This window comes from Protopterus annectens, chromosome 16.part0 (genome assembly GCF_019279795.1).
Source record: "Protopterus annectens isolate FY-2018-M chromosome 16.part0, PAN1.0, whole genome shotgun sequence".
In the NCBI taxonomy this organism is placed as follows: Eukaryota; Metazoa; Chordata; order Ceratodontiformes; family Protopteridae; genus Protopterus; species Protopterus annectens.
In genome coordinates, this window is record NC_056750.1 from 857,728,179 (window position 1) to 857,742,810 (window position 14,632).

The 14,632-nt window shown below is 45.7% G+C and overlaps 1 protein-coding gene across 1 annotated transcript in view; it reads right to left on the reverse strand.

Annotated features, from left to right (window-relative positions):
* CHD8 (chromodomain helicase DNA binding protein 8) overlaps window positions 1–14,632 on the reverse strand; it is a gene marked incomplete in the record, with an annotated part of 4,119,653 nt that overhangs the window by 3,319,985 nt on the left and 785,036 nt on the right.

A 14,632-nucleotide genomic window follows, 5' to 3' on the forward strand; every position in this document is an offset into this window, starting at 1 on the left:
GGCAAGACCTTCTCTAGCGATTCCAAACATCTAGATGCAGACTCTGCACAGATCACAAAGTTGTCAAAGTACAGAAAGATGTGAACGCCTATAGTATGGCAGTGAGCCACTACTGGAGGAAGGCATTGGTAAACACTCAAGGTACAGTGGACAGCCCAAAGGACAAACTAGACAACAAACCTCGTATATCCCCTAAAGCTACGAGTAACTGCTAAATTTATTTATTTCCAATTTGATTACCGGGGAAGTCCACTAGTTCCAGAGAAAGTACAGTTTTGTACCTACCATAAATGTAGATGTTCGAGTGCTAATACAGCTGCAGTCATAACAGATGGGTTTTCCTGCCGTCAGGCGGGTCCTCGGTCGGCCGAATTCCAAAGTCTAGGTCCGGCGTCAAATGTCGTCGCTTCTTCCCTGACGTCAGTGCGACAGGGGTATTAAAGAACCAGCCGACGCCATTTTCTTCAGTTCTTCTTGCCCCAGATGTCAGGTGCCCCCAGAAGGAAGGCAAAACATAAATCTATGTAATAATGCAATGCAATATAATCAAAAAACAGTAGTTGCAAGCAAATACACCATAAAAGAATACCCCAATCAGGTTGTATGAGGAGGTGTTAGCCATTAGGCCTGTCCCAAGAGGGGAAGGAGGGAGGGAAACCTGGACTGCAGCTGTATTAGCACTCGAACATCTACATTTATGGTAGGTACAAAACTGTACTATGTTCATCATGCATACAGCTGCAGTCATAACAGATGGGTAGAATCCCAAAGCTAAAAAAGGGGTGGTAGGCACTAAGTGGAACTAGGAGGAGCCAGGATGCCCTGCAAGACTGCAGTGGCAAAGCCCGCTCTAGATTTGGAGTATAATGGTAGGTGATGGTGCTTGGAGAAAGTATGTACAGAACTCCAAGTGGCTGCTTCCAAAATATCTTTGGTAGGAACCCCCCTGAGGAAAGCTGCAGAGGTAGCTGTGGCCCTTGTGGAGTGAGATCCGATGCCTGAAAGTAAAGTTTTACAATGAAGAGAGTAACAAAAGCGTATGCAGTGGGCTATCCATTTTGAGATTGTCTGTTTGGAAATAGGTTTCCCTTGAGCACCTGTAGCATAGGACACAAAGAGTTGCTCTGATTTTCTGAAAGGCTTTGTTCTGTCCAAATAATAACGGAGCGGTCTGTGAATGTCTAAGGAATGTAGTAGTCTCTCCCCTTTGTTTTGTGGATTAGGGTAAAAGGTAGGTAAGTGGATAGCCTGATTCAAGGCTACCCTGGATACTACCTTTGGCATAAAAGAAGGGTTGGTTCGTAAGGAAACTCTGTCCTGATGGAAAATGATGAAAGGCTGCACAGCCATGAGGGCTTGTAGTTCCGAAACCCTGCATGCTGAGGTGATAGCCAGAAGGAAGGCTGTTTTCCATGACAAATATTGCAGATCTGTTGAAGCAGCTGGCTCAAAAGGTGGCAGGGTCAGTTTTTCTAGAATGAAATTGAGGTCCCAAGCAGGTACTGGTTGCTTCCTTGAGGGTTTTATATTCTTAGCCCCTCTGAGGAACTGTCTTAAGACAGGGTGAGAGAATAAAGGAGGATCAGTGTTGTATTCTGCAGAAATGGCTGAGGCATGGATTTTGATGGAGGAGAATGAAGGTCCACTGCTTAGCATCTCAGCTAGGTACTGTAATATTTGAGGTAGATTCAGTATTCCAGGATTCTGACCCTTTTTCTGATTCCAGGCACAAAACCGTCTCCATTTTGCGGAGTAGGCTTTTCTAGTAGAAGGCCTTCTGGCCTCCAAAATGACATCCTGCACCTCCTTGGAGAGTAGGGTCTGTTGTGAAGTTAAGGAATCCTCCATGCGGCTAGACTGAGTGTTTTCAGCTGACTGTGAAGAGTCTTGAAGTTGTGCTGATTCAGCAGAAGAGGCATTAGAGGCAGGATCCATGGTGGGGAATGCGTCAGGCTCCTCAGGAGTGGGTACCAGTGTTGTCTTGGCCAGTCTGGAGCAATGAGAATCATCTTTGGTCTGTCTGCTCTGGCTTTTAATAGAACTTTGGGCAGCAGAGGAAGAGGTGGAAAGGCATAAACTGTCATTGTTGTCCAACTGAAAGAGTGCGTCCACCTTCCAGGCCTGTGGATGAAAGGTCCTTGAGCAGAATTTTGTCAATTGGTAATTTCTGTGGGTGGCAAAGAGATCTATGTCTGGCCTTCCCCATGCTTGAATTATCTGTGCAAAAACTTGAGGATGCAACTTCCATTCGTGTGGATCTGTCATATTTCTGCTTAGGTTGTCTGCCAGCGTGTTTTCCTTGCCTGGCAGGAACTGTGCTTGAAGTCGGATTTGTAATTCCAGAGCCATGTTCCAAAGAGACATGGCTAGCCTGCATAGGGGATATGAATGGGTTCCTCCCTGTTTATGTACCACATCACTGTGACATTGTCTGTCCTTATCAATAGCTGGCCTGGATGCAGTAGGTCTTTGAAAGCCATAATAGCATTTATTACTGCTAGCATTTCCTTTTGATTGATGTGTAGGTGCTTTTCTTTTTGGGACCTTTTGCCCTGAATGCACCGATCTGTCATGTGCGCCCCCCAGGCGTAGTCCGAGGAGTCTGTTGTGATGACTTGATTTGCTTGAGGCTTGCAGAATGGGAGACCTATGTTTCTTTGGCATGCTTGAGCCCACCACAGAAATTCCTTTTGAAGACATGGAATCAGTGGTATAATTGTTTCCAAACTGTGGCTGTGTTGAGACCATAAGTTTTTTAGGTACCATTGAAGTTTCCTCATATGCAGCTTTGCACATGGGATTAGCAGGATGCAAGATGCCATGAATCCCAGAGCCTGCAGGATTTTCCTTGCAGTCAGCCTGGTGAAGGATGCCAGTTTTCTGAAGTATTGAGTTAGTTGCCCTTGTTTCTCTGGCGTGAGGAAGGCCATCTGGGTGTTTGTATTCAAGCTGGCACCCAGGAAAATTGTTTGAGGGGGTATTAGTCTTGATTTCTTTTTGTTGACTGTGTATCCCAGAGAATTCAACATTATTACAAACGCCAGGTGTTTCAGAAGTATGTGTTTGCTGTCCGCTTGGATCAGGCAGTCGTCCAAATATGGGTATATTTGTATCCCTTGAAGTCTGCAGAAGGCAATTACTGATGCCAGGCATTTCGTGAACACTCTGGGCGCAGTAGATAAGCCAAAGGGCAATGCAGAGAATTGATAATGGGTTGAACCTGCAAGAAATCTGAGGTATCTTCTGCAATCTTGTCTGATTGGGACATGCAGGTATGCCTCCTTGAGGTCCAATGTTACCAGCCAAGACTCCTTGCCCAGCATGGGAAGAAGCTGCTGTAATGTGAGCATCCTGAATTTTGGTACGAGTAAATATGTGTTTAGGATGGATAGGTCCAAAATAGGTCTCCAATCTTTGCCCTTCCTTGGTACCAAGAACAGTCTGGAATAAAAACCTTGACCCTGTTCTTGTGCAGGTACCTCTTGAATAGCTTTCATGTCCATGAGATCTGAAATTTGTTTTTGTGCCTCTGCCCTTTGATTGTGTGGCAGGTTTGGCATGCCTCTCATTTTTGGAAGGGTGTGAAAGTGGAATCTGTAGCCTCTGTCTATAATGTCCAGGATCCATTTGTCTTTTGTGACAATATGCCAATTTTTCGAAAATAACACCAGTTTTCCGCCTAAAGGTGCTGCCAATTGAGCCTTGCTTGGCATGCAAAGGGGAAAGTCATTGGTTCTGCTTTCTGAATGGCTGTGAACTATCCTCACCACCTCTTGGTGTAGGTACTTGCCATTGTCTGCCTCTAAATGATCCTTGAGATTGCCCTCTATCCCTCGGGCGCCTGTATCTACCTCTTTGAGGTCTGTCCGTGGCTGGAAAGGACCAATTTTTTGAAGGCCAATTTCTAATGAAACGTGGAGGTTGTACCTGTAGGAAATCTTTCACTGTTTGCATTGATTTTGCCTTTTCCTCCATTTTCTTTAATACCTCCTCAGCTTTAACACCAAACAATACATCTTTTTGAAGAGGTGCATCTAGTAATTTAGCTTTGACATGATCTGGTAAGGTTTGCTCTTTGAGCCAAGCATGTCTACGTATGACTGATCCTGTAACAGCAGCTCTACATGAAGCCTCTAAAGCATCAAAACCACATTGCAAGGTATGTTTACCCACTTGCTCAGCACTATGCAACAAATCCTGCAACTCCTTCAAGTCTGGTTGTTCAGGCTGTGACATTTTGCTTTTCAACTGAGATTACAAAAACTGTTGATACTTTAACATATGGAACTGACAGTTTAATGCCCTCATGGTTAAGGTGGCCGAGGTGTACACTTTTTCCCCCACCTTTCTAAAGCTCTGGAATCTCTCTCTGAAGGTAATGGGTTTTTTGCAGTGGAGGCCTTAATTCCCTTGGGACCCTGTGAAATAGTTTCTGGGTCAGTCGCATGGCTTTTGTATAGGAATTGGTGTGAATCAGGAACCCGGTAATACCTGTCAGGCTTGACTGGAGCTGGAGGTAAAGAATCTGGGTTAAGGCTGGCCTCTGAATACACATCATCTAGTATGTCTAAGACAGGAGGGATAGCCAGAGGCCTGTGCTGAGGGAGCAAGAGGAAATTCCTGAGCCTTTTCTTGGAGTCTGAGTAATCTTGGCCTTCCCAGTGGAAGTGTTCCCTCAAGGTATGCAAGGTTTCCCCAAAAGAGTAATTCTCAGGGGGGGGGGGAGACAGAGGGAATGGACTCCTCTGCATCAGAATCTTCAAAAGGGGAGTAAGAATGTTCCTGGTCCTCAGAATGTTCTGAAGTAATGGAGGCCTGGTCCGAGGAAGGGTATTCTTCCTCCACTCTGGGCCTTTTGTCCGAGGGGGGTTGAGAACCCCTGATAAGAGTAATCAAATCTTCAGCCATTTTGAGCATCTGCTTTTTAGGCATGGGGCCTTGAGAGGGGCCCTGTGGAGCTTGTCTTTTAGTATGCATGACTGCTTTAGATTTAGTGAAAGCCTTAATGGAAAAAGAAGAAGGCCTGAAGACACCTTGAGAGGTGGCAGGCCTGTGTTTCCCCGCCAAGAGTGGCTTCGGTATCTGTAGTCGGGGTGTGGGCCAAAGAGCCTGTGACCTCGGGCACAGAAGACACCGCTAATGAAGTGTCATCGGTAGTCAGGGGCTGCGTAGGCGCCTCGCTGAGAACCAGAGCACCTGTAGTCGGCTTTAGCGTGGTGTCGGTCGAAGTCGCGGACCTCGTATGTTGGTCCTTATATCTTTGCGTCTTTTACTCAAAACTGGAGTCGGAGTATCCAACGACATAATGTAATTAAACTTTTTGCCAAAATAGTGTTGGGCGAACTCCGCCCGACGCTTAATAGTGCGTCTGTTGAATGTAGCACAAAAACAACAGGCCGAGACGTTGTGGTCTGGGCCTAAGCAAGGAATGCAGAGGGAATGGAAATCCTTATGCGGTATTTGCTTCCCACATGAAATGCAATTATTAACTTTGTCTGACATCGGTCTGAGGCAAGAAAAGTTTCCCCAACGGGGTACTTTGCTTTCAAGAAGACTTCGGTTGAAAAATATTCGTAACCTCAGGAGCTGGCCGACCGGCACTTGCGAACTGCTTCTGCTTCGGGCACAGCGCGGCAAGAAAGACTGAAGAAAATGGCGTTGCTGGTTCTTTTATACCCCTGTCGCACTGACGTCAGGGAAGAAGCGACGACATCCGACGCCGGACCTAGACTTTGGAATTCGGCCGACCGAGGACTCGCCTGAAGGCAGGAAAATCCATCTATGACTGCAGCTGTATGCACGATGAACATCCAGTTTTCAGTGGAGGCCCAGGGAGAAATGTTCCATAAAACAGATTACAGTAAATATAACAGTCCAATAAAAATAAAAGTACAAATACAAAGTGCGAGCAATATTGCCCATAGTGGAAAAATATCATGCAGATATATTTTAACAAATTCACACAGGTAAAAATCAAAAGTCAAAACCTATTTACAGAGTGTGAGAGATTGTATGGGAATTAGCTATAGAAGGTTATAGCCAGCTATAAGGTGCTTAGGAACTCAGGAGGATACCCTCCTAGGGGCTTTTGTTAAAGCATTCTAGGTGGGGAGAATGCAGTTACATTTCCATTTGGAGGAGAGGTAGGTGTAAAGCTGAGTTTTGAAGTTGTTTGTGTTTGACATTATCCTTAGAGTGGAAGGGAGAGAGTTCCATTTCTTACCCAAGGAGAAGAGGAGGAGTTGTTGTCCAGCAGGGCATTTAGGTTTGTGGACAGTAATTACGTTTTAGTGTTCATATATGATAGGCATTCTTCAAGTCCAGGGTAACCATCAGGCAGCTGTCCACCAACAAAGGAAACCCTGCCGCAGGGTGAGCAACTTGAGCTTTGGGACCTTGACGAACATATCCAGAAAAGAAACACGTTTCCATGACTGGCCTGCTTTGAGAACCAAGAAAATACTGGAGTAGAAACCTCTCATTCTTTCCAACAGATGGACGGCTTCTAGGACTCGAGTCCAGCATATGCTGTTGATTAGGAGGGAATAAAAGTCAGGTCTGGCAGATGAGGGAGAATACCGCTGAACAAAGGTGGATACTGCCAACAATAATGTTGCTCCCATCTATCAGAAACCACTGAACGCCAGGCTGCCTTGTTCACCAGTTTGAGAGATGGGGCAGCAGCCAGGAAGCTTGTTAAAGAGAAATGCAATGTCTCTGCACACTCACGTTAGTGAGGGGGGTATCCTTTTTAGAAAAGAAAACTTTTTTGTTTGTCTTGAAGGAACTACAATCATGTTTCCTTTTACTGCCTTGGTTCTTGTTTGGGTGGGACTTCTTTTGTTAGGTCATCAAAATGTATCTTGTTTAAAGGAGAACACGAAACATCGGATACCCGTTGCATTAAGTGACCTCCATCATCCCAGTATTAAAGCATCAGATCAGCTGCTGTACCAAACACAGACTTAAGAGAAATATTACAAATCTCATTTTTTAACTCAAAAATTCTGGGACTGCAACCAAGCAAACCTCCCAATTACCACTAACAATACTGCATTTCTCAGTCCCCTCCAAGGCACTTTTTAAAGTATGTTCTGACACCTTAGAAACTTTAAAAACAATATCTTAAACATTTTGCTCTGTAAGCAACAATGCAGCAAATTCTACTACACTGTACATGCATCTCAACACAAACTTCCACATAAAACACTTGTAGTGAAACACTTTAAAAGCTACCATGCTGGAATGTGCCAACTTCTTTCCTTGAGATTCTTTGCCACTTGCCTAGTTTACCTTGAGAAACTGGGTTAAAATAAAACATGGCTTCTTATTAGTAAAGGTTGCTGGGGAAAACAGACGTTGGGTCAACAGACGAAGGGGGGCTTGGAGGCCAGGTAAGGCACAGCATGCCCTAAATTTCATAAACACTCTCTTAGGCAAAGCCTGAACAAACAGAGGAGAACCACAAGCAGCAGGTTTGGAATCTGAGGGAGATGCCATGGGGGAAGCGGGGACAGGCTGCACAGCAAGGGGTACCAGTGCTGGCAAGGCCAGTCTGCAGGTATAAGAATGGTCCTTGGTTTTCCTCCTTTATTTTGAGCACTACCCTGGGGATGAGAGGTAGTGGAGGAAAGGCATAGACAGAGAGGTTGACCCAGGGGAAGGACAGGGCATCCACTTTCCAAGCCATACAGTGATGCTCCCTGGTGCAGAATTTGCTGAGCCGATGGTTGGTGTGGGAGGCAAAGAGGTTGACCTTCAGGGTGCCCCATTTCTGAGTTATTAGGGTGAAGGTTCTTCTGTTGAGCTGCCACTTATGTGGGTCCAGAAGATTTCTGCTTAACTGGTCTGTCAGAGAGTTGAGAGAACCTGGTAGGAATTGTGCTAACAGGTGGAACTGCATGACAGAGGCTGTGTGCCAAAGGGGCATGGCCAGCCTGCATACAGGGTAGGAGTGAGTCCCTCCCTGCTTGCTGATACACCACATTACAGTGGTGTCATCTGTTTTGATAAGGACAGCCCCTGGGGAGAGAAGGGGCTTGAAAGCTATCAAGGCATGCTGGACAGCCATCATCTCTTTTTGGTTGAAGTGCAGAGGGATTTGCTGTGGGCTCCACTGGCCCTGTAGGCACCTGCTGTCCAGGTGTGCATCCCAGGCATAGTCTGATGCGTCTGTGGTGAGGGTCTGGGTGGTGAGAAAGGTAGTCCCTTGTTGTGGGAGCATGCTTTTGCCCACCAAAGAAAATCTTTTCTGAGGCAAGGAATTATAGGTTTGAGAGTCTCCAGGTCTTGAGAGTGTTGACACCAAAGGCTGTTTAGGCACCACGCAGTCTGGCATATGGAATGAGTAGTATGCAAGATGCCATGAACCCCAGAGCTTGGAGGATCCTCCTTGCAGATAGCTGGGGTCTGGTGGCTAATTGAGAGAAGTAGGCTGTCAGGAAATTTTGCTTTTCTGGTGTAAGGAATGCCATCTGGGATGCTGTGTCCAGGCTGGCTCCCAGAAATATAATCCTTTGGGTGGGCACCTGTTTGGATTTCTTTTCATTGATTGTGTACCCCAAGGAGGTTAGTAGGGACTTTACAAAGGCCAGGTGCTTGAGCAGCTTTTCCTGGCGGACTGCCTGAATTAGGCAGTCGTCTAAGTATGGGTAAATCTGGATATTCCTTTGTCTGCAAAAGGCAACGGCCGGAGCCAGACATTTTGTGAAAACTCTGGGAGCAGTAGATAAGCCAAATGGAAGCGCAGAGAACTGAAAGTGCTGAGATCCTGCCATGAAACGGAGATATTTCCTGCATGACTCCCTCATAGGAATATATAGGTAGGCGCCTCTTAAATCTAGGGTGGCTAGCTACATATCCTTGGAGAACATGGGTAGCAGCTGCTGGAGGATGAGCATTTTGAATGATTACCAGGAAGGTGTTTAGAATGGATAAAGGATGGGGTGCCAGGTGCCCTCTTTTCTGGCTACCAGATGCCCTCTTTTCTGGCTACCAGAAAAAGTGTGGAGTAAAAACAATGGCACCTCTGTCTGCAGAAACGTGCTCTACTGCAAGATAGACAGCAGGGAAAGGACTTGCCTTGGAGTCTCTGCCCACTGGTTTGGAGGTATATGTGGGAACCCTTTTGGGGTAGGAAAGGTGTGGAAAGAAAATTTATATCCTTGGGACACTATGTTAAGAACCCAGCGGATGTTGGTAATGGTGGCCCAGGTGCTTGCGTGAAAGTAGAGTTTTCCTCCTAGCGGTAAGTGAAGGTAGACAGAGGGAGGGGGTGGGGGAGGTGAATCATTGTGAGCACTTACCATAAGAGGGTGGCTTAGAACTCCCTGGTTTTGAAGTGGAGGTAGTCCACCACTTAGATTTCTGCATTCCCTGTGGCTGCTGTCTGGGAGGGGGGGGGGTCTGGATCCCCCAGGGTCTGGGCTGGACTGACTTAGTGGGAGCAGGAAAGGACCAGTGCTTTGTGGGACAATGCCTGCTGAACCTGGGTGGCTGGACCTGTAAGAAACCCTTACCTGTCTGCAAAGATCGTGCTTTTTTGTCCATCTTTTTTAAGACCTCTTCTGCCTTAGTGCCAAATAAGTTGTCTTTGTGCAAGGGACCATCCAACAATTTAGATTTGACATGGTCTGGCAAGGGCTGTTCCTTAAGCCATGCATGCCTTCTAATGACAAATCCGTGACTGCTGCCCTGCAAGAAGCTTCTAGGGCATCAAAACCTCAGTGAAAGGTGTGTTTAGTTACTTGACTTGCAGAATGCATTAACTCTTGTAACTCTCTAGATTCTGCACAAGCAGGAAAGGAAGACATTTTTTATTTGAGGCGTTCCAGGGTATATTGCTGTAATTTTAGCATATGAAACTGACAATTTAGTGTCCTGATAGCAAGAGTAGCTGAGGTGTATACTTTACCCCGTCTGTCTAGTGCTCGGGAATCCCTATCTAAGGGGGTGGGGTTCTTAGAGGTTGCTTTAATCCCTTTAGGCCCTTGAGAAATTACCTCAGGGTCAGCAGTAGGATTTTTAAAAATAAATGTGAGAGTCAGGTACTCTGCAGTACCTGTCTGGTTTTCTGGGTGCAGGAGGGAGGGTGTCAGGAGTCAAGCTGGATTCCAGGAAAACATCCTCCACAACATCCAGGACTGGGGGGATGGCCAAAGGTCTGTGCTGTGGAAGATTTAAGAATTCCCAGAGTCTCTTTTTAGACTGAGGGTAGTCCTGACTCTCCCATTGGAAATGCTCCCTTAAGGTATGAAGGGTTTCCCCAAAGGAAAATCCTATGGGGGAGACGTGGAAGGGATGGAATTCTCTGCATCAGAATCCTCATAAGTAGAGAGGGGGGTTGCATGTCTTCATATTCAGATGCATTAGAGTCATCTGACTCTTGTTCAGACAAAACTACAGGTGACAGATCTCTTTTCCTTTTGGAGGCGGTAGCTTGGATTCCCCTGATCAGCATGATAAGGTTTTCCGCCATTTTAAGCATTTGAGACTTAGGCAAGGAAGCAGGTGCCAGAGATTGGGTCGGTGGTTTCTTGGGTGTGGTTCGTACCCTGGGCCTAGGAAACTTGGTAGTTTTCAAAAGAAAGGTAGTCGTGAAAGAAGACGTTTGTGCCGAGAATCGGTAGTGAGAAGGACGTCCTTGGAAGCCAGTGCCTGCTCAGTGGCTCTGGAGCAATCTAAGGTAGAGACGACCACAGGATCCTTAGTCGAAGAAGAGTTTTGCGGCATACCGGACTCTGAAAAGGTCTCGGTAGCTGTCTGCGAATCCACAGAAGTGGGCATCAGAGGCTGCAAAAGCGTCTGTCTTTATCTTTACATTTTTTTCGAAAGATCTGCTGTCAGAAGGCTTACCGAAGCCATATCGAAGTTCGAGGACTGTAAGCGAAAATATCTAGTTACAATAACGGCCCGACGACAGATAGTTCTGACATTGAACAAAGCACAGAAGTGACAGCGGAGTACGTCGTGGTCTGGGCATAAACAAGTGACACAGTAAGAATGAAAGTCTCTGTGTCATTTGCTTTCCACAGGCGAGACAACTGTTAACTTTTTCTGACATCGGTTAGTGCAAGAAAAAATGATCCCCAACAGGGTACTCAGCTTTAGAAGACTTCAGCTTCAATTCGGAAAATGAAACTCAGGTAGCGGCCGATCAGCACTCGTGCGAACTGGTTCTGCTTCGGGCTCCTCGATAAGAAAGATTGACGTAATGATGCCAGCTGCCTTAGTTTATACTACTGACGACCTGATGTCAGTCCTGAAGCGGCAGCAACCGATGCAGAAATACTAAGCCTCTGGTATTCGGCCTAGCCAAGGGCTACCTTGGCAGGGATAACCCAAATGTGATGACTGCAACAGTAAAACACGAAGAACATCTAGAAGTCTTCTTGAAGACATTTTCTAAAGTTAAGATCAGTAGGGGAAGGTCTCAATGCCTGGGGATCCAGCCTCAAAGAGATCAGAAATCCTGGTAATCTCATGGTGAGCCAGTGATTGCTCCCAGTTGAATACATCTCTAAATCTAGTCAACAATTAAGAAAAAACATCTGTTTGGGTTCCAGCACCTATTCAGAGGAAACTGACTGATGAGACTCAAAGACAGGTCACAGTTCTCAGACAAAAGATCCCCTTCAAAAAGAAAACTTAGCAGACTAACCAGAGGTGAAGAGCCAGCATTACTCATAACCTTGGTATGCACCATACAATCAACTACCTGATCAACCATCTAAGGTAGAAAACTAGTCAGAGACTGCTGTCCCATCACCTCACCTGCTGGGTCTTCTGTCTTGTTTTAGCATACATTATACTAGTTGGAAAATCCCCAGGGAGGGGAAGTAATACTGGGAACAGATTCTCAACCCCTGACTTCCTGGCAACTAAAGGGTATGTTTCCCACATACCTGAACCAGGAAATGGTACAGAGATGGAGGCTGTGTCTGACCCTCTTGTCAGACAGATGTGACACTACCACCACACTAGGGGACCTGAAAATAACAGAAGCAGAGTTGTCCAACACCCCACCTGAGGCCAGGTCTACTGCAAAGTCACAAGCTACAAAAAAAAAAAAAATGCCTTTCAGTAACCCAGCACAAAGCATAACATACATCACAGCCCCCCCCCCCCACCAATACACATGAATAAAGGCTATCTTTAGGTTAAGAAAAAGTAAAAGGCTCATGTAGCATCTCGGGTGACATCAGGTGAAGAGAAAAAGTAGCTCACTTCAGTTTGTGTAATGGTATTACACTGCAACAACTTTATCAGCTTTAGTAGCACAAAACCCTTCAGGATAATGTATTTCAATTTAAACAAGCAGAAAATCCAAGCCCAAGCTGTATTATAGACCAGTGAATGAACAATACACAAGAAACAAAGTCTGATAAATACATTTGTACTGAACAAACAAACACGGTTAAGTGTTTGTGGTTCTGGCAGCAAGAGGCAATAACAGGAACTACACTAAAAAGGCCTTAGTGCAGAAACTCTGTCAGAAATAGCCATACATAATATGAGGGTTAAACCTCCCCAGAGAAACTCAGAAAGAGCTTACAGTAAACAGTACAACTCTTATGTTGTGAGAGAAAGCACACAAAGTATTTACAACTTTTCACAAGATAAATCAGCAACATACACAGAAAAAAAGTAGACAGAATAAATGAAACCTTACAAAGTTTTTTATCTGAGCTTTACAGCTGACATTATCCAGACAAAGAAGCAGTATCCCAAAAAATCTTTCTATATCTGTGGCACAAAAAACCTGTAAAGGTCTTGTCTGCATGTGTGAAGGGCTGCTCTGGTCCTGCCAGATGACTGGTCCACTTCACTCAAAGACAGGCAGTGGAAGGAGTTCTGAGCTTTGACAGAATACCAAAGGGGGGTAAGCAGGGCACTACGGCCCATATGCCAGTAAGGCAGTGTGTTTTTTATCATGTGTTGCCACGGTCAAAAGGGCGCTGCAAAAAGCATTTCTGGCTTGTGTCAGGGATTTGAGACCTAGAATCGCTGCCACTGCTTAACTTATACAGATTCTTTTTTTCTTTAACTTGTCTCAAGTCCCCAGGACTTTCAGGCACATTGATTGTGCCCCCCCCCAAAAAAAAATGTCTGTCTGAGGAGTTCATAGTATCTGTGTGCCTAGGTCCTATATGAATGAGATTATGTTTAGGTTCACTTGTTTACCATAACAGCTTTTTGATACAGTACAGAGTGTCAAACTTCAAAGAAATGTACATGACACCATCTGTTGCTCAAGTACCACTGGAGTTTCCTCATGTGCAGTCTGGGGAGGGACACACACAATGGAGGAGGCCATCAACGGTAATGTCCTTAGTATCTCCAGGTCTGTAGTGTAGCTCCACTACATCACAAGTAATGCCTCAGAAACATCACTTTCTCCAGGGCCAAAATTACTTTCTGATTCACAGTGCCTAGCCATGCATCCATGAACAAGGTCTGCAGTGCCAAGCCATGCATCCATGAACAAGGTCTGCAGTGCCTAGCCATGCATCTGCAAACAAGGTCTGCAGTGCCTAGCCATGCATCTGTAAACAAGGTCTGCAGTGCCTAGCCATGCATCTGTAAACAAGGTCTGCAGTGCCTAGTCATGCATCCATGAACAAGGTCTGCAGTGCCTAGCCATTCATCTGTAAACAAGGTCTGCAGTGCCTAGCCATTCATCTATAAACAAGGTCTGCAGTGCCTAGCCATGCATCCATGAACAAGGTCTGCAGTTCCTAGCCATGCATCCATGAACAAGGTCAGCAGTGCCTAGCCATGCATCCATGAACAAGGTCTGCAGTGCCTAGCCATGCATCTGTAAACAAGGTCTGCAGTGCCTAGCCATGCATCTGTAAACAAGGTCTGCAGTGCCTAGCCATGCATCCATGAACAAGATCTACTGTCCTAGCAAGGGGTAGAATTTTGGACGGTTCCCTGCAGTCTCTCAAAGTATCAAAGCGTGTACAGTTAGGCTTCCAAAGTCTCCTCCAGAGATGGTGCTTTTATTAGGCAGTCATTCAGGTCCAGCTTAATTTTGTTTCTTAGAACTAGCCAGTTTTCTAGTTTCAGCACTCAAATCGGTTTCTTTGAGCTCGGCACTTGTTCAGAACTCACTGTAAGCACTAAATAAGCTGTAAATTATTACAGCACTCAACTTTCCTCACTTGTCTAGAGGAAAGCAGTTTTTAGTATTTAATAAATAAGCACCTATCCAGGCATGTCTAAGGGTCAGCTCCCGGTGATTTCTCTTGTCTACCTAATGCATCTGGGCATCTTGGGGCAAAGCAGCAGTTGCCTCATGTACACAGACAACCCTCTCCTCCTACCATCCAACACTACAACCTGTGAGAGATACACTTATATAGCCAAACTGGAAGCAAAGCTCTCTTCACCCAAGACTGGACTAGACAGTCAAGAGGAGAAGGTAAACACTTCCGCCACACCACACTTATCACATAGTCCCTCAAAACCTACACCACCAAAACACAAACATAAAAACACAAAACACACACCTACATTCATGGAGGCTCTCAAAAATCTGCCCAAGCATCAGGGACCTCAAAAGCAGAAACGCAAACTCCACCCCCCAACACAATCCAAATGACACACAGCCCACAAAACTCAGTGTGTC